This window comes from Piliocolobus tephrosceles, chromosome 2 (assembly GCF_002776525.5).
Source record: "Piliocolobus tephrosceles isolate RC106 chromosome 2, ASM277652v3, whole genome shotgun sequence".
In the NCBI taxonomy this organism is placed as follows: domain Eukaryota; kingdom Metazoa; phylum Chordata; class Mammalia; order Primates; family Cercopithecidae; genus Piliocolobus; species Piliocolobus tephrosceles.
In genome coordinates, this window is record NC_045435.1 from 48853189 (window position 1) to 48870060 (window position 16872).

Genomic DNA, 16872 nt, shown 5'->3' on the forward strand with positions numbered 1-16872 from the left:
CACATGCCTGAAAAGTTCTATGCTCAATGTCATTCACTGGTACAGGCAACAACAGGCAGCCTCAGAGAGGCAAGGATTCTGGACGCAGACCATTTCTGAGAAGTCTAACTGCTGCCCAAATGCTCCTCAGAGTGGTCATCTGGATTTCCACTGTATCATTTCCACTTTCCCACCTGCTTGTCAACACTTAGTATTCAAAGAGTTTAAAATTGTTTCCAACCTGATGAACACACAATGGTATCTCCTCACTGTTTTAATTTGCATTATTCTGAGGTGAAGCTCCAAATGGCCCTCCAAAATGGTTGTACCAACTTTCACTGTCATGAGCAGTATTTCAGTTTTTGCTCCGTATCATCGCTCTCTCTGATATTTGGTGGAATGAAGGTGGTCACCAAGTGGTCTAAGGTATCCTGCAAGTTTGCCATCACCTCTCTTAACCATTTGTGTAAGTACTACTGGACTCCCTCTACAAACACGTGAACGTTTCCCCCATTGCAAACACGGACTGGATCTTACCATACACACCACAATGTCCTTCATTTCTTCAATAATATATTGCGGAGGGCTGCGCAATCCGCTTTCCCTCTTACCTCCCACCATCAATGAACTCTGTGAAGGAGTTGTATTGGAAATATTCCTCTCTTCCTGTACCACAATATTGAACTGAAACTCCATCAAGATCTACTGGAGTACGGGGTGATATATGAATTCTCTTCCCTTTAGTCTGGTGGATCCTCTAGTGGGTCTTCCTTTGGTACTACGTCACTGCTTGAGAAGAGAAATAAACTTTACTGGAACTCTGGCCGTGGGTGCACACACACAAAGTGAACAGTGATAAATAAACTGTTAATTTGGACAAATTGATTAATTTCCAGGTAGTTAAAGAATCATAAAATATAATTCTCTTACATATCTAAGTAATATTTTATCATGCAAACGTGGTAAAACTAGTAAATCCCCATGAGATAAGTCAATTACACCCTAGTAGATTATACTTCACAGTCACCCTCCAGTTCTATTACTGTGGAAAGTCAACCACAGGTTCCCTACTTCATCATTGTAGCTTGGGTTTGTCTGCATTTCTGTCAAAAACACATTCTCCTGTTGAGGATATCAATGATAACTTAGCAAGAAAAACCTAAGAAATAAGTGTTTAGAATGGTGTCTGGCACCTAATAGGTGTTGAACATGACTTGCTGAACATATGAAAACTAACTTCTGTTTTCTGACTGAATTTTCTGTTAAATCCATCCTTGTATCTTATGTTGTACTTGAATTATGATTTTCAGCAGTGAAATGGAGGTCATTTGTAGCCAACCCATATGGCAGTCTCTGCTACTGGGTCTCCTTGAAGTTGTTCCATTTTTTTAAATCCATCTTGCAAAGGCATGTGGGGTGGTGCAGATGAGATATAATATTACATATTATATAAAGAAATAGGATGTGAATCGCTTCTCTTCACACCCTCCCCCGAGTGGCTACCTCACATTTTCCCATACACTGTTCCTTTAGGATCATGTCTTTCTCCCGATTACAAAACAAACTTAGGTGCACAGCACTCAGACCCAGGAGCTATTTACGTGTGGTTTGGAAAGGAATAAGGGCAGGCAGCTGGAATGCTAATTACAATCTTGACAATCTTGGACTTTGCTTCTCTCATCCAGATTCAAATTTTTGTTCACATTCCAGTTAAACAAAGTGGATCAATGCATATCTTTACTTCTGTTCCCCTTTGAAACATTATCAAAATAACAAAATAGGAATTTATCATGGCATGAACTCACCAGTACAAAGGGAACCAAAGAAGAGACAACAATGGATAGAAGATTCTCCACATTTTTAGAAGGTGGGAAGTAGAAGGACCAGTGGTAACTGACTTAGGTAGAGTGAAGAAAGCAAAAATCCAGGTCTACCGATGAAGACAGCAATGAGAAGAGGGTTGATTCATTCCACAGAACCCTAGAAAGTTTATTGGATGTATCAGGTGAACCTTGGATGAGGAAAATTGAAGACTGCCTGAAAAGCTGTATCAAGAACATTTCCATGTCTATTCCATTCCTTCATCCAGTGAAGTGAGTATGCCTCCATTACCCTACAAAAGAATGGAGGTTTATTCCTTGGAGAAATTGAAAGAGGGAGAGAGGTTCTGGCACAAGAACTGTAGGCATAATGGAGGGTACAGGTGAGCACTGTGACAAGAGTCCCTCCTCTTTTCTCTGGCATCCAACCTCATAACCCTCACTTTCCCCAACCATCCCTCCAGCCCTCCTAATCCCTAGTACACTTTCTCCCCACCAGAAGATTACATGATTCTCCCCTGGAGAAACTACTTTAGGAGAAAAAAATTTATAGTTAACGACATTTAGGGGCATCTCAATGAAATAAATGGGCCTTACTGAATCACATCACAGCAAAGTCCATCATTCAACAAACACTGATCATGCCTCACTCTTAAAAATAAACTGTCAAATACTATCAAACTTTTGAGAAACACCTCCACAATGAAAGGGACACAAATAATTTAAAAATCAAAGCAAATAATCTGAAAAAAGAGAACTCAGTGAAAATAAACAACACAAGAAGCAGAAAACAGGTGCAACAATATTCTGGGAGACAAAAGAGAATACATTGTACCCATCAAATAAGAACAATCACAAACAAGAAGAGCCCTTGAAAACCAAAAAGATAAAAGTAGTCAATACATGTATTAGAAAATGAAGTTGAGAAACAGCCCCAGAAAGTAGAACTAAAAGACCAGCAGGTGAAAAACAGAGAGGAAAAATAAGACAACTGGAGGATTGTGCTAGCATTTTTAAAGTAGGAATTCTAGAAAGACAGAGTAGAGACAGGGAATGATAAACCATTGGAAAAAAAAAACAAACAGAAATCTGAGTCCATACCAAGGAAAGGGAGACAATAGATGGATGGATGGATAGATAGATGGATATATGGATAAATAGATGGCTAGATGGATGGATAGGTGGATAAATAGATTGGATGAATAGATGAAGAGATGGATGGATGGACGCATGGATGGCTAGCTATTGAGTGGGAGGGTGGATGGGTGCAGAGATGGATGGATGATTGGACAGATATTGGATAGGAGGGTGGATGAAAAGGTAGATGGACGGGTGGCTGGGAAGAGAAGGGAGGGCTCTTTCTTTCAGTAGAATGCTGAGGGCTTACTGGTGAATGTGAAAGGAGTGCGGGAATAAATTGCCATTTGCAACCATCATAGCAAAGACTGGTTCAGGCAAGAATCATTAATGGATTCTGGTTCAGGGCAAATTTTCAACAATTAAGAGGATAATAGCATGGTCTTAAAATGTCTTCACACAGATAACTTATTGCAGGGGGAAAAACAACTATACATGGAGAAATTGAATAGCACCTTGACCAGGTGACCAAAATGAACATCACCAGTGAGGGGCAAATGGGCAGTAGGTGTCTCTTACATGTGATGTCCTAAAAAGGGACACATCATTGAGGTGGTATTCTGACTAGAAAAATGCATAACCTGAATCATCAGGAAATAAAAATGAAGAGCATTCTATTTAAAATAAAATGGAGAGGGCTTTATTCTTTTAAAAAATGTGTAAAGAAAGAAAAAGATAGAAGTGGAAATTTCCAACTAGAGTAGGCTAAAGAGACATGATAACTAAAAACAATATCTGATACTAGACTGGATCCTGTTCTAGAGAGAAAAATATACACAAAAAACATTTTTGGATCAGTTGACAAAATTGGAATATGGATGGTAGATTAGATAAAACACTTGGCCTCAAAAAATTTATACATAGACTCTCTCTCTCTCTCTCTCTCTCTCGTGTGTGTGTGTGTGTGTGTGTGTGTGTGTGTGTGTGTGTGTGTAAAGCAAACAGAATAGAAAAGAGAATCTGGGTGGAGATTATATGACTGTACCATGTGATATTCTTGCAGTTCTTCTGTCATTTTGACATTATTCACAAATAAAAACATTTTTTTTAAAAATTGCCTCCCACTTACTTTTTCTTAGAAAGTTACTACAGAATGTGCTCCAACAAAACGGTGTAGTAAACTAATTACAAAGAAGTCAAGAATCAAGGAACCAGGGGAGCCAACACCAGAGAAAGGGAGGGTAATTCTCAGGATGACAGTAGAGGCAAGGTTGATGCTGGGTAGGAGGCCAAAAAGGGCAACTAGTCCTGCCTGGAGTGGGAGGATAGAAGGGTTCCCAGACAGATGTTGCCCCCAGAATTATATCTATAGGTTACCTATCCGATGTGTCTGTGTTGAACTGAGTTTTACCATTCTTTAGAGAATTTGGGAAGAATTGGTGGTAGTAAAAACAAATGAGCAAAGGGGGGCAATTATTAACTCAAGAAAAATTAACTTGTACAAAAGGAATACACATATAATGTACTATGTGGCTTGCTCATGAGCAATATTTACGTGGCAATAATGTAAAAACAGGGCCAGGCACAGTGACTCATGCCTGTAATCCCAGGGCTTTGGGAGGTTGAGATGGGAGGATTGTTTGAGCCCAGGAGGTCAAGGTTGCAGCAAGCCATGGTTGTACTACTGCACTCCAGCCTGGACAAGAGAGCAAGACCCTGTCTCTAAAATAATAATAATAATGTAAACACAGAACATTCATTTATCCAAAAAGTATGATAAAACTATATTGGGAGGCCCAGCATAATGGGTCTTAACCTGTAATACCAGCACTTTGGGAGGCTGAGGCAGAAGGATTGCTTGAGTCCAGATATTCAAGACCAGCTTAGGCAACATAGTAGGACCCCATCTCTACACCACACACACACATACACACACACACACACACACACACACACACACACACACTAGCCAGGCAGGCATTGTGGAGTGTACCTGTGGTCCCAGCTAGTCAGGAGGCTGAGGCGGGAGGATCATCTGAAACTAGGGGTGTGCAGTTGCAGTGAGCCGTAATCGTGCCACTACACTCCAGCCTGGGTGACAGTACAAGACCCTGTCTCAGACACACACACACACACACACACACACACACTATATTGAAAGAAAGAGAGGAATAAAGGAAAGGAAAGAAGATGGGGGGTGGAGAGTAAGTGTCCTAAATTAACAGCTTCCGTAGGTTCAAGTTGGGAGATTCCTGAGGCAACATAGGCTGGGTGCGGTGGCTAACGCCTGTAATTCCAACACTTTGGGAGGCTGAGGTAGGCGGATCACCTGAAGTCAGGAGTTTGAGACCAGCCTGGCCAACATGGCGAAACCCCATCTCTACTAAAAATACACAAATTAGCCAGGCTTGGCAGTAGGCACCTGTAATCCCAGCTACTTAGGAGGCTGAGGCTGGAGAATCGCTTGAACCAGGAGGTGGAGGTTGCAGTGAGCTGATATCATGCCACTGTACTCCAACCTGTGCGATAGAGGGAGACTCCAACTCAAAAAAAAAAAAAAAAAAAAAAGGCAGCATAAGCATAGCATTTAGAAATATGAAAGGAAATATCAGAAGAAACAGAAGATGTAGCAGAAGAAAGAGGTGAAAGTCATTAAGATGTGCCTGAGAAGCAGAACTCAGGGATGGTGGTTTGGGGGAAATTTAGTTTCTTATGCCAGTTTTTAAAAACTGTGAGTGTGGTGTGTGGTGCGTGTGTGTGTGTGTGTGTGTGTGTGTGTGTGTGCTGGTTTTGAGAGGGAGAGGGAAAGGCAGAGATTGGGGTTTGAATAACAGGAATTTGCAGAACTAAAGGAGGCTGTACTCATTAAATGTGTTGCAATATGCTTCTGCTTAATAATATTTTTATGACCACAGTGGAGTGTGATGTCTAAAACTAAGAAGGAGAAGCACACGGAAAGGTATTCTCCTCAAAGCCAGGTTATTGTCTGTAGTTCTGGATACAGGACAGGATGGAAATGGGTAAGCATAGGAAAGATGTTTGATTTAAACAAATGAAGTGCTCAACCTCCTCACGGGTTCAGCAGGGGAATCGTTTCACCTGCAGGACAGCTATAACACAGCAAGGCACAGAGGAGTGTGGACATGTCATTTGGGCTTCCAGCTGAGATTTCCCTGGGGACTTGGGATAACCAAGGAGAAGGGTGTGGGTGGTACAAAATCTCTCTGTCTGGTTGGTGGAAATTTCAAGGCTAAGCAGAAATAGGCTGAATTTTCTTTGGCAATTAAAAAACGTGTAAGAATACCAATGATTTCTTAATCCAGTTTTGCAAGTACAAACAATGACTGTGTATTATAAAAAGGACTATTCAGATTTAGATTTCTTCATAGTTCCAATAAGGCAAAGATCAAATTTTAGTGTTAAAAAAAAAAAGACAAGCAGACAATGAGTGACAATGTTCTAAATACTTTAGGGACAGTTTAATTGCTCTTTGGTTATGTTGTTTCAGACCGTAATTCTTGCAAATGTAAAGTCAATATACAAAATTGAGTTAAAATATAATAGTTATAAACACTTTTATTCTCCCATGTTAATCTAAAGTAAAATAAAGCCTATGCTTTTTTGAAAGCTGATGATGTCCACATATTGGTTGGAAATGCTTCTTGATTAAAATGTTAAATGGATCCCATCAAAACAAAAATTTTAAAGTCCATCATCTGGATGTTTTCAAACATCTAGACACACAGTGCCATGCAGACAAAACATTCAAATGGCATAACCCAAAACACACCGACAGTTGGTAGAACCTGGCAGGTTGTGGCCAAATATTTGCAATGGTAAGGCTAGATGCGCACTGCACTTATCTCAGGCCTCAGGAAATGGGCTTTGTTTAAATATGCGTTAAGCTGGCTTGTCTTTTGCTGAGCTGGGTTATAATTTTGACTCTTTGCCTTCATAATTATATGCACAAGTTTGAAAGTTTCATTTACACATCATGAGGAAAAAAAAAAGTTTTGTACCCTTAGGTTTCCAAACTGGGATCAGGAATTTGTTAAATTTATTTTAATAGTCAACTTTGTCTCTAGTAGATACCTGTTAGCTACATTTTTAACATAATAGAAAGCAGCCAACCAGTGTGATCTAGCTGTCATTTTTTTAAAAACTGAGGACAATGCAAGAATGAATATCCAGTACAAGAATGCATATACTTTATAACCACAGCATTCCCCTGGAGAGATCACAAGAGTGAGCCGAAAAGTGCAGCTTCCTCACCCACTCCATACCAGAGGAACATTCCCCTAAATTCACCTATTACCCCCATTAAAAAAATGTGTATAAATTTAAGGGGTACAAGTGCAGTTTTGTTACATGGATATATTGCCTAGTGGTGAAGTGCAACCATCACCCTAATAGTGTACATTGTACCTTTTAGGTAATTTCTCATCCCTCACCCTGAACATGCAGTATTTGACTTTCTGTTTCTGTTTCACTTAAGATAGTGGCCTCCAGTTCCATCCCTGTTGTTGCAAAAGATATGATTTCATTCTTTTTCATAGATGAATAGTATTCCATTGTGTGTGTGTCCCACATTTTCTTTATATCACTCCAAATTTGGAACTTAGGCAAGGAGGAAGAATTTAACCAAATGAGTGAAAAAAAAAAGGAAACACTCCCCTTATCAATAATGCCTAAAGTTATTAATATATATGTTTACATACATATATATGGACCTAGAAACCAACAACAAAAAACCTGGCTCTCATAGTTCTAATACGTAAGTGAATAAATACCAAACCCAAACCATCCTATATGGTAAAGAAGAAACTAAGACTGAAACAAACAAGAACACTTCCAGATTTTTTGTGTTGCTGTGGTCTTTAGTGAAAGAGATCATTTTTCCTGGCGCATGGCTACTAACTATATTTTCACACGTGGCCCTGTGGGAAGCTTACATGTTCTTCCATAACAACACAGGATTCTCTTTCCAGCCAGCACTACCCAATGTTTTGGTGCCCATCAAAGAATAGAATCATAACACGAGAAAGCAGGAAAAAGACACCACAGAGTGAATTCAGTTCAACCCTTTATTTTATCCATGAAGGCATTAAGATACAGAGGTGTTAAGTAACTGATCCATTGTCCAGAGCCAATGAAAGGCGGAACCCAGGCATCCCGTTTCCTGGTGCGGTGTTCCCCACTGCTGTCCAGACATCTCACTACTCCTCCTTGGTAAGAGGAACTAAGTGTCGACTTGCAGCTCCTTCCTCTTCTCCACCTGCCTCTTCACCATGTCTTTCCTTCATATGTGCTCTTCCCTTGCCTCTCATCTTTCCCTTTCCTCCTCTTAAATGAATCCTGCCATTTCTAACCTGAAAAAATTTAAGTATCTGCTGACACAGCATCTATACACAACTTACTAATGTGTTTTAGAAAACATCAAGGCAAAATCGTGCAATAGAAATAATATTTAATTTGGATTTAGGAAACCTAGTTTGTAATCCTGAGTGGTTTGTTGCTGTTGTTGTTGTTTTGTTTTTTAGACAGAGTCTCGCTCTGTTGCCAGGCTGGAGTACAGTGGTGCCATCTCTGCTCATTGCAAGCTCCGCCTCCCTGGTTCAAGCGATTCTCCTGCCTCAGCCTCCTGAGTAGCTGGGATTACAGGCATGTGCCACCATGCCCAGCTACTTTTTGTATTTTTAGTAGAGACAGGGTTTCACCACGTTGGCCAAGATGGTCTCGATCTCCTGACCTCATGATCCACCTGCCTCGGCCTCCCGAAGTGCTGGGATTACAGGCGTGAGTCACCATGGCCAGCCAAGTGTTTCTTTTAATTTTCTATAACTTTAGGCAACTCACTTTGCAGCTGTAGGATCAGTTTGCTAATCTATAAAATTGGAGGCTTGGTCTGGGTGAGTCTTAAAGCCTTTCTATTTCTATAGTTGTAAGGTTATTTTGCTTTTTAACAAATTTAACTGTGAAAACAAACAAACTCCCCCATATGTTTCTTAATCTTCATAATTCCTCACCCACTGGAACAAATCTATAATCTTCATGGTGTGCCTCAGTCTTAGCTTCCCTTTTCCACCCATCAAAATGGGAATTATCTCTATGTAGTTCTCTTTATGCATTGCTTACCACAGCACCATGCAGACTTAATGGCTTAATAAGGACTTTTCAATCTGATGATGTCAACAATTACAAAATATAGTGCAAACGTAGACATTCTAATGCCTGGCATTTAAAAATCTTTACAGAAACCTCTTTATTTCATTTATTTATTTTGGTTTTGTTTTACTCTTCTTTCAAATACCAACAGTAAAGCATTGGTTCTGGCAGAAGAAAATAATTAAAGCTCTTTAGGGTCAATTCCTAACCAAAGAGTTAGTTAATTAATTTTAAGGGAAACCCAAGGAAGGCATCTTTCTTTCTTGGCCCCTAATATCCAGGTTTAACCTAGTCCATTCAAAAAAAAAAATTGAAATTCAAGTGGATAAAAGAAGAGTTGAAACAGAGGTTAAAATTTTAGCCCTTGGGAAGACTGTAGTAGTTCTTCCTTTTAAAAGTGTATTTAAAAGAAAAAAATTTTAGGAGATAAAAGGAGGTAACTTATTTGTAAATAAGACTTACTTAGGTTTGTGGTCTCTAGGATTTGCCATAACATGTTCCTAGAAATTCCTAGAAAAGGAATTCCATACTATTCAAAAGGCTGCAGTGTGCCTTATGTCTAAAATGAAAGTTGAGAGCCAAAGAACTGCCCAATAGCCAATATGAGTCATCATTCCAAACGATAAACAAAGGACAAAAATAAAATTACTGAGAGAAAAAGCAGAATTACTGGACGCTTTCCTGGATTACCTAGGAGTGTTAGCTTAACTCCTCTTCTTATAGAATTGTGGATTTGCCTTTTGAAGAAATCCCAGCTATCAATCACCCTAACAGCTAGCCTGGCTAGGCAACTGCATCGATTTGCTGGTTTGATAGCAGCCTGTGTGAGAGAGCTGATTTATTTGTACCGTTCTTCCTTGGAAAATACATTCTCATTTTGAACTTTCTCCTTCTTCATACTGGTGCTACAAAAATTGGGGGTGGCTTTAAATATGCCACAGCAGAGATTCTTGCTTTATTTGGCATGCCACTTCAAGGAGGGAGCAATAAAAGACATGATGAGGGCTGTAGAGATCCTGGATCAATTGCCAAGTGCAATTGAAAACAATTAACACTATCTGATCTTTCATTCTCACAATTCAAGGTGAGTGAGAACAGAAAATCCATTCATTAGTACAGAGACTGACACCTAGATATTTGGGTGTCTTGCTTATGAACAAAAGATGAGCTATCACTAAAACGGCACATAGAGAGCGGCATATCTTTATATTATTGCATTCAGAATGACTAACAAATCTCCTCATCAACCATAAAGCCAGCTATGAACTGACCCCAGTGCTTGAACATTTTTATTAACTTAGAAGGACATATGTGCCATTCATTAAAATGTTTTTCAGTGAAGAATTTATTTTCAAGGGTTCGCCTCCATAATCCATGTGTTCCTGGTCACATTAGAAACATATTTTTTAAAATCACTTCTGCCAAGTCAGCACTCAGTGAAATAAGGAGCTGATACTTTCATATGCTTCACACTCTCCGTTTCTCTCCCATCTTCACTAGCAGTTTCTGACCATTTCATTGTTCATTAGCCTTTCCAACCAAGTAAAGAAGACATTTTAAAAGATGAAGCTCAGGCAAGAATTTGATGTTATCTAAAAGCAGCATGTTTGGGGAAAGCTTCCATCAGGAAGAGGATGAAACCTGATTTACCAGGAATTTAAGAAATATGCTTCAACTGGCCATTCTTTTGAAGTCTCCCAATGAGAATTTTTCAGAATTGGCCACCCAACTGAGGCAACAGACGTGGATTATTAACTACTCAAAAGTAGGGACTTTGGAATCTCTGCCTATGGAGCCAAGCACAATACTTCAAATTTTGTTTCCCTCTAAGGTGACACTGTCCCAGAGACAGGGGCAGCCTTCTCAGGAGTTCAGGGTGATTAGGTGGACAAGCCATCAACACATACCAGGCTCGGGGAGCCAAAAAGAGAGAAAAGGAGGCAGAGCTACATGGCTTTTGGGTGAGTACCTCAAAGGTCTCACCACTCTAAGATGGTTCTCCCAAAGGCCTGCCTCTGATGGCTAACATTTTCCCATTCAGGAGATGGTCATGTGAGTTGTACCACCCACTACAAAGCAAATATTCCCTGAGAGATTAACACATGAAAAGAAATCATCATCTTTCCATACTGCTCCGGTATCACTTCTGTAGTCTCATTCTATTTTTAGCATGACCATTGCCTGAGAGCAAATTTGAATGTGTGTAGGAGAGGTGGTGATGTGATTGTGGGGTAGGGTGCGTGGAGATGGAGGGAGGGAAGGAGATGGTGCAGGAACCAAGTAGAGAAGACTGTGCAAAGAAAGGGCAACTGGCCTGAGAAGATGGAGAGCCTGTGGGCTGAGCACAGTGAGAGCTGCTTGCCTGCCCAGGAGCTGCACAAGGGATCCTGAAATAAATTTCTTCTTCACACTTGTGTTTAGTTCTGCTCCTTGGCTACCTAGAGAGTAGAAAGTATGGCAGGGCTGTTTGGCTTTGGTGATGGTTAGCCCTGGGGAGGAAGAGAATGAAGAACTAGAGGAAGGTTTTGGCCTCCCACCAGGTGTGTGAGTAGAAACTGGGATCAGGAATTTAACCGTAGAGGAGGGACTCCTGGTGTGAACAGCAGTGTGATTTGGTGAACAGATGGGGAGGTGCGGTGAGTGGAAGTGAGAATCAGAGCAGAAGTCTGCATGTGGGGAGGGGGCAGCGGTGGGAGCTCCATGGCTGCAAAAAGCTAGATGCATCTTTGCTCTTCCCTCTCTCTCTTTGGTATTCTGCCCCCTTTTTTCCTCTCATCATTTTGTGTTTTTTTTTCGTTTGTTTTTTTTGGTCCCCCATACTTTCTCTCTCTCTCTCTCTCTCTACCTACCTATCTCTTATTTATTCATTCATTTATTTATTTATTTATTTGAGACGGAGTCTCGCTCTGTCGCCCAGGCTAGAGTGCAGTGGCCGGATCTCAGCTCACTGCAAGCTCTGCCTCCCGGGTTTATGCCATTCTCCTGCCTCAGCCTCCTGAGTAGCTGGGACTACAGGCGCCCGCCATCTCGCCCGACTAGTTTTTTGTATTTTTTTTAGTAGAGACGGGGTTTCACTGTGTTAGCCAGGATGGTCTTGATCTCCTGACCTCGTGATCCGCCCCTCTCAGCCTCCCAAAGTGCTGGGATTACAGGCTTGAGCCACCGCGCCCAGCCTCTCTTATTTATTTTAGACATAGGGTCTCACTCTGTTGCCCATGCTAGAGTGCAGTGGTGTGATCACAGCTCACTGTAGCCTCAAATTCCTGGGCTCAGGGGATCCTCCCACCTCAGTCTCCTGAGTAGCTGGGAGTACAGGCACACACCACCACACCCGGCTAAATTTCTAATCTTTTGTAGAGACAGGGTCTATGTTGTCCAGGCTGGTCTCAAACTCCTGGGCTCAAGTGATCCTCCCACCTCGGTCTCTGGAGGATTATAGGTGTGAGCCACTGCACCCAGCCCTTATTTATTATTTCTTTGTTTGTTTAATTGTGGCAAAAAACTACCTAACATAAAATTTACCCTCTTAGCCATTTCTAAGTATACAGCTCAGTAATGTTAAGAATATTCCTACTGTTGTGTGACCATGCAAAACTCTTTTCATCTTGCAAAACCGAAACTTTGCTCCCATTAAATAACTCCCTATTTCTCACTCGTCCAGCCCCTGGCAGCCACCATTCTACTTTCTGTTTCTGTGAATGTGACTACATAAGGAACCTCATATAAGTGAATTCCTACAGGATTTGTTCCTTCGTGACAGGTTTATTTCATCTGACACAGTGTTCTCAAGGGCTATTGATGGTGTAGCATGTGTCAAACACTCACTACTTTTTAAGGCTGAATAACATTCCATTGTATGGAGAGACCACATCTTGCTTATCCATTCATCTGTCGATGAACAGGTGGGTGGCACCCACTTCTTAACTACTGTGTATGCTTTCTGAAATTGAAGCCTATTAAAAATTATTTATGTACTAAATAAATCACCAGGACAAAGGAGGAAGCATAGGATATGGGAATCAGGTTAGCAGCTTGGTATCCGGTATGATCTTGGACAAGTTAATTCATCTCTGTGAGTCTCTGTTGGGGGATTTGGTTTAAATGAACTAGGCAAATGTCCTTCTATCATCTATGATTTTTTGTTTCTATTCTTATGTTTAAAGCAGAAGGGTTAAACTGTTATCTCTAAGTAGATTGTTCCTCTTTGTATGAGAATATTTTTGATATTTTTCCTGTTGAGTAAGTGGTCCTATATAAGAAAAGCCCTCTACTTTTGAGTCCCTTTTGAGTCATTTATATTTTCAAGCCCCCTTTGAGTCATTTACTTGGACTTTTACATATTAATGCATAATAATAAATTTTCTCCAGATAAGCCCTAAGACAGTCTCTTTTAAACTTTAGCCTCAATCAAATGCTTTTGATGCACAAATATTCATTGAGCACTTATATACATTCAAAATTACATTAGTCACCATGTAGAATTAAAGAAACAAAAAATAAGAGTACTACACAACAAAGAGTAAACTACTCTTATGAAGCTCAAAGCCTAATCCACTGTGTCTTCAGGTTTGGGGGGATTCTTGATTTTTTAAAATTTCCTTTCATTTTATTCTAACTTGCACTTGGATTTTATCTTCATTACTACTTCTAAAATTAACAACTCCTATGGTATTTCTTTGGGCTTCCTTCCCCATCAGAACAAGCCAGTTGCTCATAAGCTAACACTCTTGCATGTGTGGTGAGATACAGAGCATTCTGTTCCACCCATTAAGGCATGTCATGAAGAATTAGAAACAAAACTATCAAATTAGTTAAAAAACCGAACAGGTTGAGTCTATGTGCAAGCAGTCTTAAAGAATCAAGACGCTTACTCTGGAAAGATGATTGATTGATGAGCAACATACTCAAAGTCTATCAAAGACAGATTTTAACAAAAGGACGCCGGGACTAGGGAGAATCCAATAGAGCTTGAAAATGAAAGACCTGACCAATTAAAGAAATGTGCTCCTAAAGTCTCCAGAAGAGGCCCAGCCTGCGAGTATAGTATAAAATAAGAGTTTGATGGATGAATAGACTAGGGCTGAAAGACGATTCATACTGATCAAAGAGCCTCCTTGTGTGTAGTTTGGTAGTTGCTATTACATGTCTACCTCAGCTCCACACAGTCCCCCTGGAGCCAGAGGAGCTCACGTTAAAAGTGTTGCTATGGGCTGAATTGCATTCCCCACCCCCCAAAATGCCTATGTTGAAGTCCTAACCCCTAGTACTTCAGAATGTAGCTGTATTTGGAGATAGGGCCTTTACAGGAGTGATTAAATGAAAATGAACTCATTCCAACAGGGCCTAATCCAATATTACTGGTGTCCTACGAACAGGAGATTTGGACACAGACACTACAGAGGGAAGACCACGTGAGGACACAGGGAGAAGGTGGCCGTCTACAAGTCAAGGAGAAAGACCTCAGGAGAAACCAACCCCGCCAACACCTTGATCTCGAACTTCCAGCCTCCAGAACTGTGAGACAATCAATCAATTGTTGTTGTTTTAGCTGCCCAGCCTGTGGTACTTTCTTATAGCAGCCCTCACAAACTAATACAATTGCAACACACACCTTTATTTTATTTATTTAGCAAACACTTATATAGAGCTTATTATGTGTCAGGCACACTTTTAAGCACTTTACAAATATAATTTAATCCTCATAGCAACCCTGTGAGGTAGGGACTACTATTGTTCCCCTTTTAAGGATGAGGAAACCACAGTACAAAGAGGTTCAGTAATTTGTTGCTGTCTCCCACTTAGCATTAATAGGTGAAGGAGCTGGGATTGGAACCTGGGCGGTCTGGCTCAAGTCCACTGAATCCCACCCTACATATTCTCTGTTGCTCTGTCTCCTGGGATTTAACTAGGGATTCCAAGGTACAGGCTAAAACTTGTCTCCATGGTTGTATGGGTGTGTGTTTTTAAAAACCTAACACCACAGGGTCCCTTACTGCCAGGTGGATTGAAATCACATTTCATAATGTTTTTCTAGATGTTTAAGCCTCATATCAAGGGAAACAATCCAGGATTCCTGCTAAATATCTGCTGGTCCTTCATGAGAGGCCTCTCCAGGCCTGGATGAACAATTCTCATTTCTTACCTAGCAACATTCCTCAGAGGTATGAGAGGGTGATATTGTCTTCTGTTAACAACACAGATAACTTCTCCTAGTTCTGCAGACCTTGAGGAATGGCACTAGAGGCAGCGTTCTGCAGCCACTCAACACGGCATGGAGTCCAAGGACTTTTCTTTCTGCAATCTTGTCTGCAAACAGACTGCCAACCAACCCATGTGCAGATGCTTGATTTCAAAGTGTGGGAAAAAAATCTTTCTGCAAAATCAACCAGAGAAGCCAAACTTAATTAATAAACATTCGAGAACATGAGTAACTGGGGCCAGGTTCAGAGGGGTGGGACTCACTGCAGTGAAAGAGGGAACCCTTTATCCTTGGCCAGGCAATGCAAGGGCTTTGAAGCTTGGTGTTGTCTTAGTGGTATTTTCCACGAGGTGCACCAGAAGCTGGACCGCAGTGCAGTGGGGAGAGTTAATTCCTTTCTAATTATTAAATGGAAGGAAAGTACACATGTCCAACCTGCTGAACACGCCACTTCAATCTTGCCCGCGCCGGGCCGCAGACCTTCCCACACCCTACCCTTTAGAGTTTCAGGTTTAAGGCTTTGTTTGCAGTGTTCTCTGCTCAGAGTCATGTGTATGGGAGCCAGAAACACACCTCTTTCCTTTTTTCCCATTGCAGCTGACTCACTTGTAGCTTTCTATGGAGGTGACAGAGAGAGACCAGGGAGGGCATGGAGGCCAAGATGGCGCCAGTGCAAGTTCGGACTTCAATGAATCTATTCGTAGTGACTGAGAGATAAAGTGGAGGGAGGGGCTTGTTGTGGCGCATACACTCAGCAGCCTTTCCACTTCCCTCAAGAGCTGGTGCTGGACCCCACATGACCCAGGGACAATCTCGACAGAAGGTCAGCAACAAAACCTGCTGCAATCATGGCCAAGGAAATAAAGCCCAAAGTACACTCAACAGGAGCGGGGCAGTGACGGACCACTTTCCCTATGCCATTTCCCCTCATGTCCAGTCAAAAGCTCAGCTTCCTTAAAACAATCTACGTGGTTTTCTATCTTGTTCTAATAGGAAGCCTTGTACTCTTTTTTCTCCCCTGCATTATCTCGGGTATTTCTAAGCAGGCCCCAGTCCCAAGATTTCCACTGCAGAGAAACACTAAGCAAGCTTGTTGGCAGGGTTCTCTTATTCTGGGAGCCAGCTCTGCCCCAGGTGTTCTAATGTTGATATGTGCTGCAGGGAGCCGACTTAGAACATCTGAGAACAAAAGGAGAAAAACATTATGAAACGTGATTTCTACCTGGATATGCCAGATAGGAAGGAAACATCTCTGTAAGAAAGCAGGTCTCAGCCTGAATCCCAGTGCCCTAGGGAAGAATGCCAGGAGGTTAGTGGTGGTGATGGTGGTGGTGGGGGCTAGTGCAGAATGAGGCTCAAGAATTTTTAAATGAGGCCACCTGGCTCTAGGCAGGAGCAGGACACTAAAATGCCTGCAGTGCCTTAGGTATCAGCACCCACCAAACCCCTGGGAAGGATGTGGGTCATTTTGGCACAGTCCATTCACTTCTGGCAAATACAAGAAGCCAGGTAAGATTCACCCACACCAGACACAGGAGAACACTTCTTAAGGAGCCAGTTCAGAACATTCCATGAGAAGCCAGGGAAAGATTTTTATAACTCAGATCTTTGTAGATCTGTGATATCCTTGGA